At 37.2% G+C, this 19487-nt stretch overlaps 1 pseudogene; it reads left to right on the forward strand.

Moving 5' to 3' along the window:
* The first annotated feature begins 16111 nt into the window (after positions 1 to 16111).
* On the forward strand, positions 16112 to 16916 carry LOC136387994 (olfactory receptor 6B9-like; annotated as a pseudogene).
* The last annotated feature ends 2571 nt before the right edge of the window (positions 16917 to 19487 follow it).

A 19487-nucleotide genomic window follows, 5' to 3' on the forward strand; every position in this document is an offset into this window, starting at 1 on the left:
AGTCAATAACAGAATAATTTTTCATTTCCCTATAGGCCATCTGAACCCCAGAGTCTTTCCCAGGTAAAGAGAATCACAAAATCATGGAAATCTTGAGTTTCACAGAGTAACAATTTTCCAATATTTAGATCAAGCTATTTTAAGATCTCTCCTTTTCCTCTTTTTCTTTTTGCTTTCTGTCACTTATCTTCAACTTCTTTTAGGTGGAGAGGCAAAGACTCATGGGCAACAAGGACCATGTTCTCTGGAACACCTCTCTATAGATCTGGCCACTGAGGACTGAAACAAGATCTCTAAGCCAGACTTAACCAAGATGACCAACTTCACCCAGGTCCCTAAAGAGAAATAAACAGAAAGCATTATAGTGAGACATTTAGTATTAATTAAACATTACAAATAATTTGCTCATTGAGTGCCAACTGAGCACCAGCAACTGTGCTGGACATTAGGGATAAAACAAACAAGCTGAAAATAGGATAAAATCAGTATTTTTCAAGGAATTTCAAAATCTAGTATAGTGACAGGTAAGCAAATAATACACATTATCATGTTACAAATATCTAAGGCCCAAAATGTTACAAATCCCGATAGCTAGGGGTGATGAGCCAGAGGTGGTGATAATGGGTGTGGCTATGGATGGTTTGATAGAGAGGACGAGGCTGAGTAGGCATTTTTCAGGTGGCAAATATTAAAAAGAATTTCAAGCAGAAGACACATACTGTGCAACTGCATAGATAGTCTTGATGGAGGATGTTATACTGAAGAACTTCAAATTCTTCAATGTGACTTGAGCTTGGGCTGAGTATATGACAAAAGAAGACTATCAGGATGAAGAATGTGGGGTTCAGTTCGTGAGGCAGAGCTATGCATTGAGTTTAGGCAAAGAGAAGCCAAAGAGGATTTGAACTGCAGAGTCACAAGTTCATCTTTATATTTGAGCAAAATCACTCAATCTGGAGACAAAAATACTATATAGTATCTTTACATATTGTCTTAAATGGACAGTAGACCTGTTGCTAGCTCACTGAAGTGAATGTTTCTATCTTTATTGAAACCTGAACTTTTGATTTTCCTTTCCATTTTACCTTCCACCCTAATGACACAAAACCCCTCTCATTATTTGCACTACTCTCTTTGTTTTCTTGCAACTTCCTCTTCCTTCTTGAGAAAACCTATTTCCTTCTTGTAGTACCTTCCAAGGAATGCACATCATTTTAACAGGAGAGCCCCTCCTCTGACTGAGCCAACACTTTCATCATAATAAAGACCTTCAGTGTAGAGAAATATGCAGCAACTGGGTGGAATACACCAGGTCAGTGGCCAGATCAGAGGTCACTGTAAAATGGAAGAGGTCATGTAGATTCAGACTTGAGAGGCATATGGGGCTTGGAGTAAAAGCATCACAAAGATTAATCAGTCTTGACTGGTACATAGACTTGAGAAGCAAGTTGCTCACAAAAAAAACTAGATAGATCAGGTTTTGGAACTTCAGACAAATCACGAAAGCTTAGATGGGGAGTAAAGGCTAAATTCAAAAGTGAAGAGTATAGATATAAAAGACTGGAGTAAAAAGGAAAATTGCTTTTGGCATGAGGATCAGAGCCAGGAATCAGGTGAGTGGGCAAGATGGTGAAGAAACAGAGAAAGAACAGACTTGAATTCATAGTGGTAGTGAGCAAAAAGGTGGGAAGCAATTCTTAAAGAAGGAAGATTATAGCATAGTAGCTAGAGTAGACTTTGGAGATTTGACAACCTTAGGTTATAATATCATCTCTGCCAATTTTTAGTGGCATAAATATGGCCAAATTATTTACCTTATTCTCTTAAATGTAGGACCAATAATATCTGCTTTATTTGTTGTGAGAATTAAGTGCGATAAAGTATGCAAATAACCACACAAATTCTACCATACACTAGGTACCCAGTAAATGATGAATATGTTTATTATTGAACAGATTATATAGGCAAAGGCAGAGATGAGGTGCAAAGGTGAAGAAAGCCAATAGGAAAAGTGGGTGAGTGTTCAATAGAGAGAAAGTATAAGACAGTAGTCCCAAGTGGCCCTCATACATGTAACCCAAATATTGGGGTATATGCAGAGATCTAGGTCATACACCTGAAGTAATAAAGCACTAACAACTTACACCAGATTTCAAGAATATAAATCTTAAAAATCAAGGATGCTCAGGTGATTTGTAAATGAGACTCACCTTGTTTCCCACATGCAGTGTCACAAGAGATATTGTCAGATGTTGCTTCACCCATTGTGTGTTTTGAAAATGGAAAGAATTAGTAAAAAGTTACAGAAAAAGTATGAGGTAAGAGGGTCAATTATATAACCTCATCCTCCAGCCTTGTCTCAATCCATTCACACTATCAATTCTTTCTAACCAAATTAAAGTCATTCTGTCATTAACTTTTTATCTCTTTATTCTGTGCCTTTGCATTTTCTATTTTCTCTTCTTGATATTTCTCCCCCATCCAAAACTCTCCAATGTTTCATTTCATTTCAAATGGCACCTCCTCGGTGAAAGCATTCTAGGTCCCTCTGACAAAAAAGGATTATTCTCTATCCTGGGCTCCTGGTACTCAATATTCTATTGCAATGCTTGTTACATTATGTTTAATTCTTTGCCCCCTTATCTGCCTCCTCTACTAGACAGTTCAAATGCCTGTTGTGGTGTTTTCTTGGCAGGATTAAAAGTGTAGGGGCTGGTGTGAGGGGAGGGGTCAGGGAGTGGGAAACTAAAACTAACATTTTAAAGATGAGAAAGACCTGAATATTATCAGAAAAGCAGCAATGGTAGAAAGGAAGCAGTCGAAGGTCAGAAAAGAAAGCAATCAACTGATTGGATAGTGTTCAAAAGCAGATGTAAAAAATGTGTCTAGTAATAAAGAATTATTTTTAGGTAAAGAGATAAATTGATTAACCATCTTTAAAAGTTATAGAAAATGACTCAGAAGAATCTGCTAAAGTATGAAGACTCTATCATAAGATTTTTATTTTAAAACATCAATAAGATCATGTTACCAACTGCTCAAACCCTTCCAGTTCACTCAGAATAAAAGCCAACATAATTACAGCTACTGAAAAGAACATGGTATCTGCTCATCATCATTTCTCCCACCCTTTCCTTCTCTGACTTCATTTCTCCTTTTCACTTATCGTGCTCCAACCATACTGGATTCTTTGCTGTTCCTCACACCTTGCCTCACCTTAGGGTCTTTGACAACATTTTCCCTTTGTCTGAAAAGCTTTTCTACCAAACATCCAGATGGCTAATGCCTTCTTCATGATTCTACTCAATGAGGTTTATCCCTATCGACCTATTTAAAATATGAACATGCCACTATTCCATGTTCTCCTGATTTTCCTTAATTTATCCCATCTTCTCCACAGAACTTGTCAATTCCTACATTTTTATCTGTATTATAATTATTCAAAGTTTTGAGAAGGATTGTATTTACAACTTGTATCCCTCCACTGCAATGTAATTTCTTAAGATTAGGACTGTTGGCCTGTTTTTGTCAGTTTTGTTCAGTAAACTATTTAAAGCATAGAGAATAGTACCTGTCACATAGTAGGTGCTTAAAGAATATTTATGGAAAGAATGAATTTAATATACATAAAGAGATGGGATTTCTGACTGATAAGTTTCCTGAGAAATGAAATGTAAAGCAGATAGAGGAACTGGTTTTAGATAAGAATTAAGGAAGAAATGAGATATGAGCTGGTGAGCACAGTGATTTGCTTGTGGAAAGCTGAATCAATACACATCTCATTGTCATTTGTCTTTGCAAAAAACCAGTTGAAATTGTCTGTTGAGATTTGGAGGAGAGAGTAGGGTGGTAAATTGAAGATAAGGAGGCAAGAGTTTTGGGGGAAAATGGAGAGTGAATTGCTTTAAAAGTGTAAGACAGCCAGACAATGTTTGTGACCCAGTTGACCATAAATTTATGGAGATATCATCTGTCTCCTTTGTGAGTTTTCTTCAGCCAAACTAATTGGAAAAAAAAAATCCCCATTGCTTTCTTTGATAGCCACCTCTAAAGGCATGGGTTAGGAATTTCCTCCTATGAGCTTCCTAACATGTATTTTTCTTATGGCTGTAATAGCCAGACCATAATGACTTATTTATTTGCTTTATCTCCTTCTCAAGACTGAATTTGGAAATCTGATTTTTTTATCTTTAAATTTTTGATATGCAATATGGGCCACACCCCCAGTAAGTATTCAGTGGATTTTAACCTTTACAAAAACAGTGCTATAAATCTGCATTCACGATTTATTGGAATTTTCTAGCCTTTTTTCATTCTTAAGGGAATTGAAGTTTAGATAAGTTGGAATTTGCTTCATATTGTAAAGTTAATAAGAAATAAATCATGGACTAGAATTCAGGTCTTCCAATTATTTGTTCCAGTGACCTGTCGTTCTTTTTAATGCTTTAAAATATTCTGAATATTGGGACTCCTTTTGTCCATTTTAAGTCACTTATTATGTTACTATTTTGTTTTCTATAATTCCTGAAAAGCCAGACATGAGTGAATGTACACAAACTTCTCAGTAATTGTTCAGATTTAGGCTACATGCTTCCATACTGCCTCACACCTCTTGGGCAAAAATGACCTGACTGAGAAAGTCACTAAAATTAATTAAAGGATAATCCTACTTAGTGGAGAAAAAGTCAAAATTGAGTTTTATTTCACTGCATTTTTTTTTTACAATACATATAACCAACTACTTTATTGTATATTTGATCTGGGAGTTTAGGCAATAAAGTACATATAAATCAGAAATAATAACTAAACCTTGAGGAAATTCTTTGTCTTATTCTTCCTTCCAGTTCTCTAATTCTGTGTTTCCCTTTCCAGGTGTTCTCTGTTGGTCTCCTTGAAAAGTATGTTTCCCTTTTTTAGACTAATTCTATTTATAATTTCAAGTCAACCCTTATCTCTATTTTTCTCTTTCATTTATTTCAACATCTGAAGAAAGTTTTTTAAACCCAATTCTCTTTCTGTGGTAGTTCTATTCTTAGTTTTTAGAAGAACCACTATACTTTCTTCCATAATGTCTGTACCAGTTTACATTTCCACCAGCAGCGAATGAGGGTTTTTTTTCTCCACAGGCTCTCCAATACTTGTTACCTGTCTTGTTGATAACAGCCAATCTAACAGGTGTGAGGTGATATCTCGTTGTAGTTTCAATTTGCATTTCTCTAACAGCTAGTGAAGATAAGCATTTTTTTATATATCTGTTGGCCATTTGTATGTCTTCTAGAAAGAAGTGTCTGTTCAGGTCCTCCGCCCATTATTTAATTGGATTACTTGCTTGTTTATTGCTGATTTTTGTGAGTTATTTATATATTTTCCATATTAACCTCTTATTGGAAGATTCCAAGATGGCAGCAGAGTAGTCAGATGCATAGACTGCTACCTTCTGGGACCAAACTGGATTACAAATTAATTTAAGAACAATTATCGTGAAAAAACAACTTTGGACAAAAAGAACAGGACTCGAAAACCAAGGAGCGTAGAAGAAACCACACCGAGTCTGGTAGGGCGTATGGGGGCACAGTGGGGTTCCCCCACTCCTAGGAGTGAGGGGAAGCAGAGGTTGAGGGTCCAGAGGGTTTCTCATTGTGAGGAGAGGGACCCTGAGAGGCAAGGGTCCTCAGTCCCAGGACTAGAGCCCCAGCATAGAAACCCAGGGACTGGAGGAGACAGCTTGATAGCATTGAAATGGGAGAAGAGCAGGAATTCTGTCTGTGGAAAGCAGCTGGTGAAAGAAGTTGTAGTCTTAAAGGGCTGGCACAGAAAATATTGCTTACATCCACTTGCTTGGGGCTCTGGGAGCAAGGAGGGCTGAGAGGACTGGTCTTGCATAAAGAGAGTGGGGAGATTGAAGCACAGGGACACAAACAGTGATGGGGAGAAAAATACCTGAGCTACCTGACCAGGCAGTGGTGCAGTGGATAGAGAGTCAGACTGGGATGTGGAGGACCCAGGTTCAAGACCCCGAGGTCGCCAGCTTGAGCGTGAGCTCATCTGGTTTGAGCAAAGCTCACCACCTTGGACCCAAAGTCGCTGGCTTGAGCAAGGGGTTACTCGGTCTGCTGTAGCCCCACGGTCAAGACACATATGAGAAAGCAATCAATGAGAAAGTAAGGTGCAGCAACAAAGAATTGATGCCTCTCATCTCTCTCCCTTCCTGTCTGTCTGTCCCAATCTGTCCTTTTCTTTAACTCTCTGTCTCTGTAAAAAAAAAAAAAAAAAAAAAAAAAAAAAAAAGAATACCTGAGCTGAGTCATTTTCCAGTGCTGAGGAGGTCATAGCTGGGGGAGAGGTCTCTCCCTCCATCCAGCACAAGCCTAATGTGGAGCCAGTTGACTCACCTCCAAAAAGCTTTCTAAATCCAATCAGCATGAAAGGTTGTTCAGAAAGGAGGAAGTAAAGGGGAAGGGCAGTGACTCAAATTTCCAAGGAGACCTGAGCTATACCTCCCCTTTCTGATACAAAGAATGCACCCTGCCCCTGGAGAGTCACTGGGCAGACCACACCTGGTTCTCAGAGGTCAACCCACCACATTCCTGGATAGAGTTTCAACTGGGGCCAAAGAACAAGATACACCCACTCCTCCCATCCTAACTACAAAAGTTCCGTGCTGGGCTCACCAAACACAGAAGCTCCCAGCTGGGCTCAGCAAACAAACAGCAGGGAAATTAAGACTTTTAATTGTCTCTACTAGTTAAGGAGAATTAAAATCCGAGCAACCAGCACAGACTGAGGGATAAAGACCTGGAGGAGAAGCTGCATTCCATAAACCAACCTCAGACCCACAACTCTAATAAGCTTGCAAACCACACACAGAAAAAGAGAAAAGATAGAGGAATGTAAACCATATGAATCAACAAGAGAAATCCCCAGAAAAAGAACTGAATGAGATGGAAGTAACAAAATTACCAGATGCAAATATAAAATAATGATTTTTAGGATACTTAAGAAACTCAGAGCTACAACAAATGTACTTAATGAGCACCTAAATAAAGAAATTGCAAGCATCAAAAAGGACACTGAAACTGGCTAAACTGAAAATGCTCCTGCATATGGAGCAAAAGCATTCACTGTATTTTGTCATGCTTACAATCTTTATCCAAATAGCTCCAGATATATGGAAAAGATTTATATAGGCGGATGGGGATCCTCAAACCCCTCAGCAAGATCTTCTGAGCATGGCTTTTAAGATACCTAGAGGCAGAAAAAGCCCAATAGAGATCAGGGGAACTACCAGCTTTTAGGATACACCCTTAAAGGCTACAACGCCCCAAAGGGGTCTCATAGGAAGCCATCTGGGTCCTGCTTCAATAGTGGAAAGGAAGGTCATTGAGCTAAAGCCTGCCAGGCTTACAAGCCTCTGCTGTGAGGAAACAGGGACACTGGAAGGTAGGCTTCCCCCTCGCTCCTCTAAGGGAGGGTTCAGTCTCTTCCAGCCCTGCTCCAGCCACCTATGACCTAACCTTGCCCAGAAAGCTGGGGTTTGCCACAGAAGGCTGAAGGTGCCCAGGGCCGTCAGCCCCATCTACAACACTGTGGACGAGCCTAGGGTATTTCTTCCAAGAAGCAGGTAAACTGATCTCATTTGCACAAGGGCCACTTAACTATGTTTTGCCTGAATAGTCAGGTTTTTTATTCTTCCCTCAAAGATCTCTGTTGCGGGTGTTGATAGTCCTATTTTCTGCTGCTTTGCTTAATATATAGTGTTTCCTTTATCCCTCCTACCTCAATGCCCCACTCATATTTCAGGCTGGGACTTACTTCTAATTTAGAGCTCTCTTTCCCCCTTTTGCCAACTTCTATTATGAATCTACCTTTGCCACCCAGCTTACTGTATCTCAAGGTTCTCTTTACCATGCCACAGTCGCAGAGCTCCAGGGAAAAGCAACCTGGTCTCATCTCTCCAGGCAGAGGAGAACAGAAGCTCCATATCCACGCATGCTGCAAATGGCTTTTCCAGTCTACCTGAATCATTACCAGCTAGAAGCAGCAGTCATTGGGACTTGGCCATGAGCTGCAAAGTATAGAATGGTGACAACTCCAGTGGCATGTGGACTTTTCCTGGATGTGGACTTTTCCTGGACTCCTGCTCCCTGTGACAGCTCCTAACAGACTGAACTGTGGTTGGGTTGCATTTTTCAGGGATTTGGCATGGTGATGGGGCCAACTTGGACTTGGTGAACATGTTAAGGACAGTACTCTTTTATGGATGCTTGCTGTATTGGCCAAGAGTTTGCTTAAAGGCTTTGAATCACTGTAAAAAAAATAGAAGACTGGATAAAGAAGATGGGGCACATATACACCATGGTATACTATTCAGCTAGAAGAAATGATGACATCAGATCACTTACAGCAGAATGGCGGAATCTTGATAACATTATGAGGAGTGAAATAAGTGAATCAGAAAAAAAACAAGAACTGCAGGATTCCATACATTGGTGGGACATAAAAATGAGACTAAGAGACATGGACAGGAGTGTGGTGGTTATGGGGGGTGGGGGGAGGGAAGGAGGGAGAGGAGGAGGGGGAGGGGTACAAAGAAAACTGGATAGAGGGTGACAGAGGACGATCTCTCTTTGGGTGATGGGTATGCAACAGAACTAAATGACAAGATAACCTGGAAATGTTTTTTTTGAATATATGTACCCTGATTTATTGATGTCACCCCATTAAAATAAAAATTTATTTATAAAAAAAAAAGGACACTGAAATCATAAAAAAAATCAATCAGAAATGGCAATTACAATATCAGAAATGAAGACTACAATAGAAGGAAGCAACAGCAGGCTGGATGAAGTAGAGGATCAAATCAGCAACTTAGAGGACAAGAAAAATAAAAACAGAGAAACAGAGCAGCAAAAAGAAAAGAGAATCTAAAAGTCTGAGGAAACAATAAGAGAATGATGTGACAATATGAAGAGAAATAATATCTGCATCATAGGGGTTCCTGAAGGAGAAGAGAAAAAACAAGGGATAGAGAACTTGCTTGAAGAAATCAGAGCTGAAAATTTTCATAAATTTATGAAGGAAAAAGTCACACAAATTCAAGAAGCACAGAGAATCCTGGTAAAGAGAAATCCAATAAGGCCTACATTAAGACACATCATAATTAAAAAACCAAAGTTAAGAGATAAAAAAAATACTAAAAGTAGCAAGAGAAAAGACATCAATACCTATAGAGGAGCCCACATAAAGATGACATCCAACTTTTCAATAGAAACACTTGAGGCTAGAAGGGAATGGTAAGAAATATACAAAATAATGCAAAAAAAAAAAAAAAAAGCCTACAACCAAGACTTCTTTCTCCAGCAAGATTATAATTTAAAATTGAAGGAGAAATAAAAAGCTTCCAAGACAAAAAACCCCCCACAAAACTCAAGGAATTTATTATAACCAAACCAGTGCTGCAGGAAATGTTAAGAGACTTTCTGTAAAAAGAGCAAAAGAAAAAAGAAATTAAAAAAAGAGGATTATAGACTTAAAGAATAAAATGGCAATAAACAACTACATATCAACAATAACCTTAAATATATATATAAATGGATTAAATGCTCTAATCAAAAGACATAGAATAGCTGCATAGATAAGAAAACAGGACCTGTACATACGCTGTCTACAAAAGACCCACCTCAGAACAAAAGATACCCATAGACTGAGAGTAAAGAGCTAGAAAAATTATTTTATGCAAATGAAAAGAAAAAAAAATGCTGGGGTAGCAATACTTATATCTGACAAAATAAACTTTAAAGCAAAGGTTTTAGTAAGAGATAAAGAACGTCACTACATAATGTGAAAAGGAGCATTACAACAGAAAGATATACCATTATAAAAATATATGCACCTTAATATAGGGGCACCTAAATATCTCAGACAGATTTTGATGGACAAAAAGGGTGAGATCAACAGCAATAATATAATAGTAGGGGACTTTAATACTCCACTAATATCAATGGATAGAACATTCAGACAGAATATTAACAAAGAAACAGTGGACTTAAATGACACACTAAATTAACTGGATTTAATAGATATCTTCAGAACCTTTCATCCCAAAGCAGCAGATTATACATTTTTTTAAGTGCTCACAGTACATTCTCTAGAATAGACCACATGTTAGGACACAAAACAAGTCTTAATAAATTTAAGATTGAAATCGTATAAAGCACCTTCTCTTATCACAACAGCATGAAACTAGAAATTAACTACAATAGAAAAACTGAAAAACATTCAAACCCTTGGAGATAAAAGAGCATGCTATTAAATAATGAATGGGTTAACAATGAGATCAAGGGGAAATCAAGAACTTCCTTGAAACAAATGAAAAAGAACATACAACAATGCAAAATTTATGGGACACAGCAAAAGTAGTCCTGAGAGGGAGGTTCATAGCATTACAGGCATACCTTAAGAAATAAGAAAAAGCTCAAATTAACAACTTAACCCTGCACCTATAAGAACTAGAAACAGAACAGCAAGTAAAGCCCAGAGGAAGTAGAAGGAAGGAAATAGTAAAAATCAGAGCATAAATAAATGACATAGAGGCAAAGGGAAAAAAAGTACAGAAGATCAATGAAACCAAGAGTTGGTCTCTGAAAAGGAAAACAAAATTGATAAGCCTTTAACCAGATTCACCAAGAAAAAAAGAGAGAGAGGGGCCCTGGCCGATTGGCTCAGTGATAGAGCGTTGGCCTGGCGTGTAGAAGTCCCGGGTACGATTCCCAGCCAGGGCACGTAGGAGAAGCGCCCATCTGCTTCTCCACCCCTCCCCCTCTCCTTCTTCTCTGTCTCTCTCTTCCCCTCCCACAGCCGAGGCTCCATTGGAGCAAAGATGGCCCGGGTGCTGGGGATGGCTCCTTGGCCTCTGCCCCAGGCGCTAGAGTGGCTCTGGTTGCGGCAGAGCGACGCCCCGGAGGGGCAGAGCATCGCCCCCTGGTGGGCAGAGCGTCGCCCCCTGGTGGGCATGCCGGTGGATCCTGGTTGGGCGCATGCGGGAGTCTGTCTGACTGTCACTCCCCATTTCTAGCTTCAGAAAAATACAAAAAAAAAAAAAAGAGAGAGAGAGAGAGAGGGCTCAAATAAATAAAATTAGAAATGAGAGTGGAGAAGTAACAACTGACACAGCAGAAATTCAAAGGATTGTCAGAAAATATTCTGAAGAACTCTATGCCAAAAAAATGGGAAACCTAGATGAAATGGATAAATTCCTTGAAAAATATAATTATTCAAAAATTAATCTGGAAGAATCAGAAAACCTGAATAGACTGATTACAACAAATGAGATTAAAACAGTTATCAAAAAACTCCCAACAAACCAAAGACCTGGGCCTGAAGGCTTCACCAGCTAATTTTACCAAATATTCAAAGAAGAACTAACTCCTATACTTTTCAAGCTATTTCAAAAAATTCAAGAGTAAGGAAGCCTTCCAAACTCCTTTTATGAGGGGAACATAATTCTCATTCCAAAACCAAGCAAAGACACTACAAAAAAGAGAACACTATAGGCCAATATCCCTGAACTTAGATGCTAAAATTCTCAACAAAATATTAGCAAACCAGATCAAGCACTACATAAAAAAAATCATACATCATGATCAAGTGGGATTTATTCTGGGGAGGCAAGGCTGGTACAATATTTGCAAATCAATCAACATGATTCATCATAAAAGCAAAAGGAAGGAGAAAAACCACATGATAACGTCAATAGATGCAGAAAAAGCATTTGATAAAATCCAGCACCCATTTATGATCAAAAGTCTCAGCAAAGTAGGAATACAGGGAACATTCCTCAACATGATAAGGCCATCTATGACAAACCCACAGCCAACATCATACTCAATGGGCAAAAATTAAAAGCAATCCCCTTAAGATCAGGAACAAGGCAGGGGTGCCCCTTTTCACCACTCTTATTCAACATAGTTCTGGAAGTCCTAGCTAGAGCAATCAGATAAAAAAAAAAGAAATAAAAGACAACCAAACTGGTAAAGAAGAAGTAAAACTATCATTATTTGCTGATGACATGATACTATATATAGAAAACCCTAAAGTCTCAGTCAAAAAACTACTGGAATTCATAAATGAATTCAGCAAAGTGGCATGATATAAAATCAATATTCAGAAATCAGTGGCATTTATATACACCAACAATGAACTGACAGAAAGAGAAATTAAGGAAACAATCCCCTTCACTATTATAACCAAAAAAATGAAGTACCTAGGAGTAAATTTAACGAAGGAGTTTAAAGACTTGTACGGCAAAAACTATAAAACATTGATGAAAGATATCAAGAAAGGTATAAACAAGTGGAAGCACATACAAAGTACATGGATAGGGAGAATAAATATCATTAAAATGTCTATACTATCTTAAGCAATCTATAAACTCAATGCAATTCCTATTAAAATACCCATGGCATACTTCAAAGATATAGAACAAATATTCCAAAAGTTTATATGGAACCAAAAAAGAATACAAATAGCCTCTGCAATCTTGTAAAATAAAAATAAAGTGGTGGGTCTCACACTTTCTGATATCAAGTTATACTACAAGGCCATTGTACTCAAAACAGCCTGGTACTGGCATAAGAACAGGCATAAAGATCAATGGAACAGAACAGAGAACCCAGAAATAAATCCACGCCTTTATGGTCAACTGATATTTGACAAAGGAGGTAAGAGCATACAATGAAGTAAAGACTATCTCTTTAACAAATGTTGCTGGGAAAATTGGACAGCTACCTACAAAACAATGAAACTAGACCACCAACTTACACCATTCACAAAGATAAACTCAAAATGGATAAAAGACTTGAATATAAGTCGTGAAACCATGATCATCTTAGAAGAAAACGTAGGCAGTAAGCTCTCCGACATCTCTAGCAGCAATATACTTGTTGATTTAACTCCACGGAGAAGTGAAATAAAGGACAGGATGAACAAATGGGACTACATCAAACTAAAAAGCTTTTGCAAAGCAAAAGACACCATGAACAAAATAAAAAACAACCCACACAGTGGGAGAACATATAAATATTTGCCTACACGTTCGATAAGGGTTTAATAACCAAAATCTACAAAGAACTTGTAAAACTCAACACCAGGAAAGTAAACAATCCAATCAAAAATTGGGCAAAAGAACTGAATAGACACTTCTCCAGAGAGGACATTCAGATGGCCAATAGCCATATGAAAAAATGTACAAAATCATTAATCATCAGAGAAATGCAAACTAAAACCAGAATGAGATATCACCTCACACCTGTCAGAATGCTGCTCATTAACAAAACAACACATAAAAGTGCTGGCGAGGGTGTGGAGAAATGGGAACCCTCCTGCATTTCTGGTGGGAATGCAGACTGGTGCAGCCTCTTTGGAAAAAAAATATGGAGATTTCTCAAAAAATTAAAAATCGAACTGCCTTTTGACTGCTATCCTACTTTTAGGAATATATCCTAAGAATAACAAATCACTGATTCAAAATGAAAAATGCACCCCCATGTTTATTGCAGCATTGTTTACAATAGCAAAGATCTGGAAACAGCCCAAGTGTCCATCAGTAGAGAAGTGGATTAAGAAGCAGTGGTACATATACACAGTGGAATACTATGTGGCCATAAAAAAGAAGGAAATTTTACCCTTTGTGACAACATGGATGGACCTGGAGTCTATTATGCTAAGTGAAATAAGCCAGGCAGAGAAAGAAAAATATCATATGATTTCACTCATCTGAGGAATCCAATGAACAATGTGAACTGAGGAATGGAAGAGAGGCAGAGAAAGGATCAAAAAGTCCAGAGGGAAAGTGGGCAAATGGAAAGCAGATGAGAGGAGGCCATCAAAAAAAGGAAAGACATTAGGGAAAGTATATACACATAACACAGAGAGATAGAGGGCAGGATAATAAATCATAGAGGGAGGGGGGTGTTGGGGAGAGGGGGCAAAAGGGGTATCAAGGAGAACATGGGGGGATGGAGAGATATTCAGGGCCACACTTGTAGTTATGTAAACACAACAAATTAAAATCAATAAAAAATACCCTTATTGGAGCTGTTGTTTGGAAATATCATGTCTCATTTAGTTGGCTGCCTTTTTGTTTTGTTGTTGGTTTCTTCTGTTGTGCAGAAACTTTTGGTTTGATATAATTCAGTTCATTTAGTTTCGTCTTTATTTCCTTTTCCTTTGGGGTCAAATTCATAAATTGTTCTCTACAGTCAATATCCGTAAGTTTTGCACCTATCTTTTCTTCTATGTAATTTATTGTTTCATATGACCAGCAATCTCTCTACAGGGTATCAACTCCAAAAGACTTAAAAATATTGGTACATAAAGACACATGCACCCTTCATGTTCATTGCAGAATTATTCACAGTGGCCAAGACATGGAAACAACCAAAGTGTTTTTCTTTTTTTTTTATTTTACATTAAAAAAAATTTTTTTTATTAATTTTACTAGGGTGACATCAATAAGATTCAATAAACGTGTGGTACATATATACAATGGAATACCAGTCAGCCATAAGAAATGATGACATATTGCCATTTATAACAACATAAATGGACCATGAGAACATTACACTGATTGAAATAAGTAAATTAGACAAAGCTAAAAACTATATGACTTCGCACAATGGTAGGATATAAGCCGAGACACATGGACATAGATTAAAGTGATGTGGTTACCAGGGGGAGAGGGGTTGTGGGAGAAGGGGGTAAATAGGAACAAATATGCAGTGACAGAGAGTGATTTGACTTTGGGTGATGGCTACACAACACAGTCAACAGTTCAAATACTGTAGAGATATTTACCTAAAACCTATGTACTCTTATCGATCTATGTCACCCATTAAATTTAATTTTCTAAATAAAATAAAATTCTCTTTTTAGATCATATTGTTCCCTGGGAAGCCCAGGAATCTTCTGAGTTGTCAGATCTCTGGGCTCCCCATTTCCAAGGCAGCTCCTTTAATGCAACTTGTCTTTAAACAGTGTCCATAGTAAGGAGGCATTTCAAAGTCAAGGTATAAGTAGAATTAAGTAACACCTCTTCCTGCAGTATAATAACTTTTTAGAGAATATAGGTGAATGCACAAATTAAGTTGAGATCAAATGTAAATTTTATATACATCTACAGTATATATACAGGGTTTGGCAAAAGTACGCTTACAGTTATTAATATGGAAAATAATACAATAATTAATAAATAATAATATAAGAACCAATTCTGTGTTTCATGTACTTGCAACTGTGCCCTGCTTTTGCTCCACACTGTCTATGTATAGCTATTATATATATACACACACATAACTATTATATATACATATAACTATTACATGTTGTATAAATAAAAACTATATTATTACATTATTAGGAGCCATATAAAAAGTTAAAGTGCATTTAATTATTCTAATAGGCAGACATTTCTTTATTCAATTGTTTAAGCCATGGCCCTGAAATAGACAGAAGATTGTTAACCACCTTTGCCATATTCTTCAAAAGATTTAACAACATAGAGGAGAAGTAGGCCAGAGTGGGCAATTCTCATGGCCAGGAGAGTCTTTTTCAGTTAATGTTCTGCTTTTATTTTCTCCAGATTTTGAAATTCCCTGCTTCCCTGTCCTGCTTCCTGGACCATCCTTGGCATTTATTCCAGTCACCAAAATCTCCTGCCTTATAGCTGCCCCTGAAATATGGGGTATATGCTGGTAAGGAAAGTATTTACTCTCAGTACTACTGATGACCTCTATCTGACCCAGATCCAAAAGCCTGAACCCTGAATGTGACCTCATGATTCTGCTTTAAGATTCTTAACAGTCTTAACTTTGTGTTTGTGGTAAATTTTTTTTTAAGTTTTTGTTCTAACACCTAATTTTCCAGAGAAGTTCTTGTGGACTCTTGTGACTCCAAAGCCATACCATAGGACCAGATTACAGTGCTAGGGTCAAGTTTAATGATAAAATACCTGTAGCCTAAGGTCTCTTTGCTGCTGACGAGCTCATTCTTCAATTTGGTGCTCCTATCATTAAATACTTTGACTTTTAGTGTCCTAGCCATGTGACACAAAAATATCACTCATATTAATGAGTTCATCCTGATGGGCTTCCCTACTTCTCCTTGGCTTCAGTTTCTGCTTTTCTTCCTCTTCCTCATCACCTACTTATTTGTGCTGTTGGAGAGTTAGTCATCATCCTCACTGTATGGGTCCTTGGTCCCCACACAAGCCCATGTACTATCTTCTGGGCATCATGTTTTTTCTGCAGACCTGGTATGTATCTGTCACAGTCCCCAAGAGGCTGGTTAGATTCCTACTTTGTCCCAATACCATCTCCTTCCTGGGATGCATGACCCAGCTCTATTTCTTCATCTCACTTGCCTGTACTGAATGTGTGCTGTTGGCTGCTATGGTCTGTGCTCGTTATGTGGCCATCTGTCTGTCTCTTTGATATCTAGCCATGATGGCCACAGGAATTTATGTTCTAAGTCAAAGATATACTTCATCTCTCAAGTTGCCTTTTGTAGCAATAATATCTTGAGCCTTTTTTTTTTAATATTTCTCCCATCCTCAAACTGGCCTGCATGAATTTTTCTATGGCTGAGATAGTAGCCTTCATTGTATATACCATCCTGCACATTCCTTCAGCCACTGGGCAGCAAAAGGCCTTCTCCACCTGTGCCTCTCACCTTACAGTTATGGTCATCTTTTACATAGCTGTGATTTTCATATATGTTTGACCATAGGCCATTGTTTCATTAAATTCTAACAAATTGATCTCAGCCATATATGCAGTCTTCACTCCCATGCTCAACCTAACATCTGCCTGAGGAAGAAGGAGGTCAATGATGCCGTCAGAAAAAACACAGTGAGTGCTTAAGCCCTTTTCTTGAGAGATTCTCTTTGCTGAAGAGATTCAGACATTTCTTTTCATCAATTGACTTAATTCCTTTGATAAAGCAATGAGTGGAATAATCAGAATGCCAGTAAACATATATTAGTAAAAGAGTTGTAAAATAACTTATTTTCATGAAGATTTTATTAAGAAATAATCAGCTATTATTCAACTAGTTTATGGAGTTTTACTTGTGAGATTTTTTCATTTTGACTTGATTTGATTTTTAAGAAAGTTCTCTCTGGCTTAGTAGAGAACAAGGGAGAGGTTCTGCTGTTGTCAATTTCATGGATATAGCCTGTTTATTGCTTCCAAGGAGGTTAGAGGATTGGTTCCTTTGTAATCAGTTAACTTTTCTAATTTCTCAATTACTTTTTGAAATTTAGGAAAATATGAGAAGTTAATTTTTTTATAGTTTAATTAGACAATTAATTTTAATGGGGTGACATTGGTCAACTAGAGCACATATATTTAGAGAAAACATCTCCAGATCATTTTGACCTTTGATTATGTTGTATACCCATCACCCAAAGTCAAATCATCCTCTATCACCCTTCATTGGGTTTTCTTTATGCCCCTCCCCTCCCACCACCCTCTCTCTTTCCTCCCTTCCCCTCCCCCTGGTAATCATCGTACTCTTATTTATGTCCATGAGTCCCAATATTGTATTCCACCTAGGTATGGAATCATACAGTTCTTAGTTTTTTCTGATTTACTCATCTCACTCAGTATAATGTTATCAAGGATTATCCACATTGTTGTAAATGATTCTATGTCATCATTTCTTATGGATGAGTAGTATTTCATAGTATATATGTACCACATCTTTTTTATCCAATCTTCTATTGAAGGGCTTTTTGGTTGTTTCCATGTCTTGGCCACCATGAACAATGCTGCAATGAACATGGGGCTGCATGTATTCAATATCTTCATGTACCAATGATTTTGAGTTTTGGGGTATATACCCAGTAGAGGGATTGTTAGGTCATATGGTAGTTCTATTCTTAATTTTTGAGGAACCACTGTACTTTCTTCCATTCCCACCAACAGTGAATGAGGGTTTCTTTTTCTCCCCAGCCTCTTCAACACTTGTTGTTACCTGTCTTGTTGATAATAGCTAATCTAACAGGTATGAGGTACTATCTCATTGCAGTTTTAATTTGCATTTCTCTAATAGCTAGTGAAGATGAGCATCTTTTCATATATCTATTGCCATTAGTATTTCTTCTTGGGAGGAGTGTATGTTCATGTTCTCTTCCCATTTTTTTTATTGGATTGTTTGCTTGTTTGTTGTTGAGTTTTATAAGTTCTTTATATATTTTGGATATTAGCCTCTTATCTGAGTTGTTGTTTGAAAATATCATCTCCCACTTAGTTGTCTGTCTGTTTTGTCAGTTTCTTTTGTTGTGCAAAAGCTTTTTAGTCTGATATAGTCCCATTTATTTATCTTTGCCTTTACTTCCCTTGCCTTTGGAGTCAAATTCATAAAATGTTCTCTATGGCCAAGGTCCATGAGTTTAGCACCTATGTTTTCTTCTATGTATTTTATTGTTTCTGATTTTATATTTAGGTCTTTGATCCATTTTGAATTAATTTTTGTACAAGGAGACAAACTGTAGTTGAGTTTCATCTTTTGCACATGGCTTTTCAGTTTTCCTAGCACCATTTATTGAAGAGGCTTTCTTTTCTCCATTGTGTATTGTTGGCCCCTTTATCAAAGATGATTTACCATATTTATGTGGTTTTATTTCTGGGCTCTCTATTTTATTCCATTAGTCTGAATGTCTATTTTTCTGCCAATACCATGCTGTTTTGATTATCGTAGCTCTGTAGTATAATTTGAAGTCAGGTATAGAAATGCCCCAGCTTCATTTTTTTTCCTTAGGATGACTTTGGCTATTTGGGTTTTTTTATGGTTCCATATAAACCTGATGATTTTTTTGTTCCATTTTTTTAAAAAATGACATTGGAATTTTGATTGAAATTGCATTAAATTTGTATATTTCTTTGGGTAATATGGTTATTTTAACTATATTTATTCTTTCTATCCAAGAACAAGAAATATTTTCCCATTTCATTGTGTTTTTTTGATCTCCATTAACAATGCTTTGTAGTTTTCATTATGCAGGTTCTTTACATTCTGTGTCATGTTTATTCCTAGGTATTTTATTTTTTTTGCTGCAACTGTAAAAGGGATTATTTTTTTAGTTCATTTTCTGAAGTTTCATTGTTGGCATATAAGAAAGTAATAGACTTCTGTATGTTAATTTTGTATCCTGTGGCTTTACTGTATTGGTTAATTTTTTTCAGTCTTCAATCTTTTTTATGTAAAACTTATCATGGAAGAAAAGAAACAAGATTATGTGTGTGTGTGTGTGTGTGTGTGTGTGTATAATTTAGATATTTTAACAAAGGAATAAAACTAAAGCATAAAAATATATTTATACATATTATATAATTATACATATGTATAATGTCATGCTTAAGTTCCCCTTGTTGAAATTTCTACATATATAATTTTTTTGGATATAATAGTCAGAGGCTAGACTCTAAGCA

The sequence above is a fragment of the Saccopteryx leptura genome, chromosome 1 (genome assembly GCF_036850995.1).
Source record: "Saccopteryx leptura isolate mSacLep1 chromosome 1, mSacLep1_pri_phased_curated, whole genome shotgun sequence".
Lineage (NCBI taxonomy): Eukaryota > Metazoa > Chordata > Mammalia > Chiroptera > Emballonuridae > Saccopteryx > Saccopteryx leptura.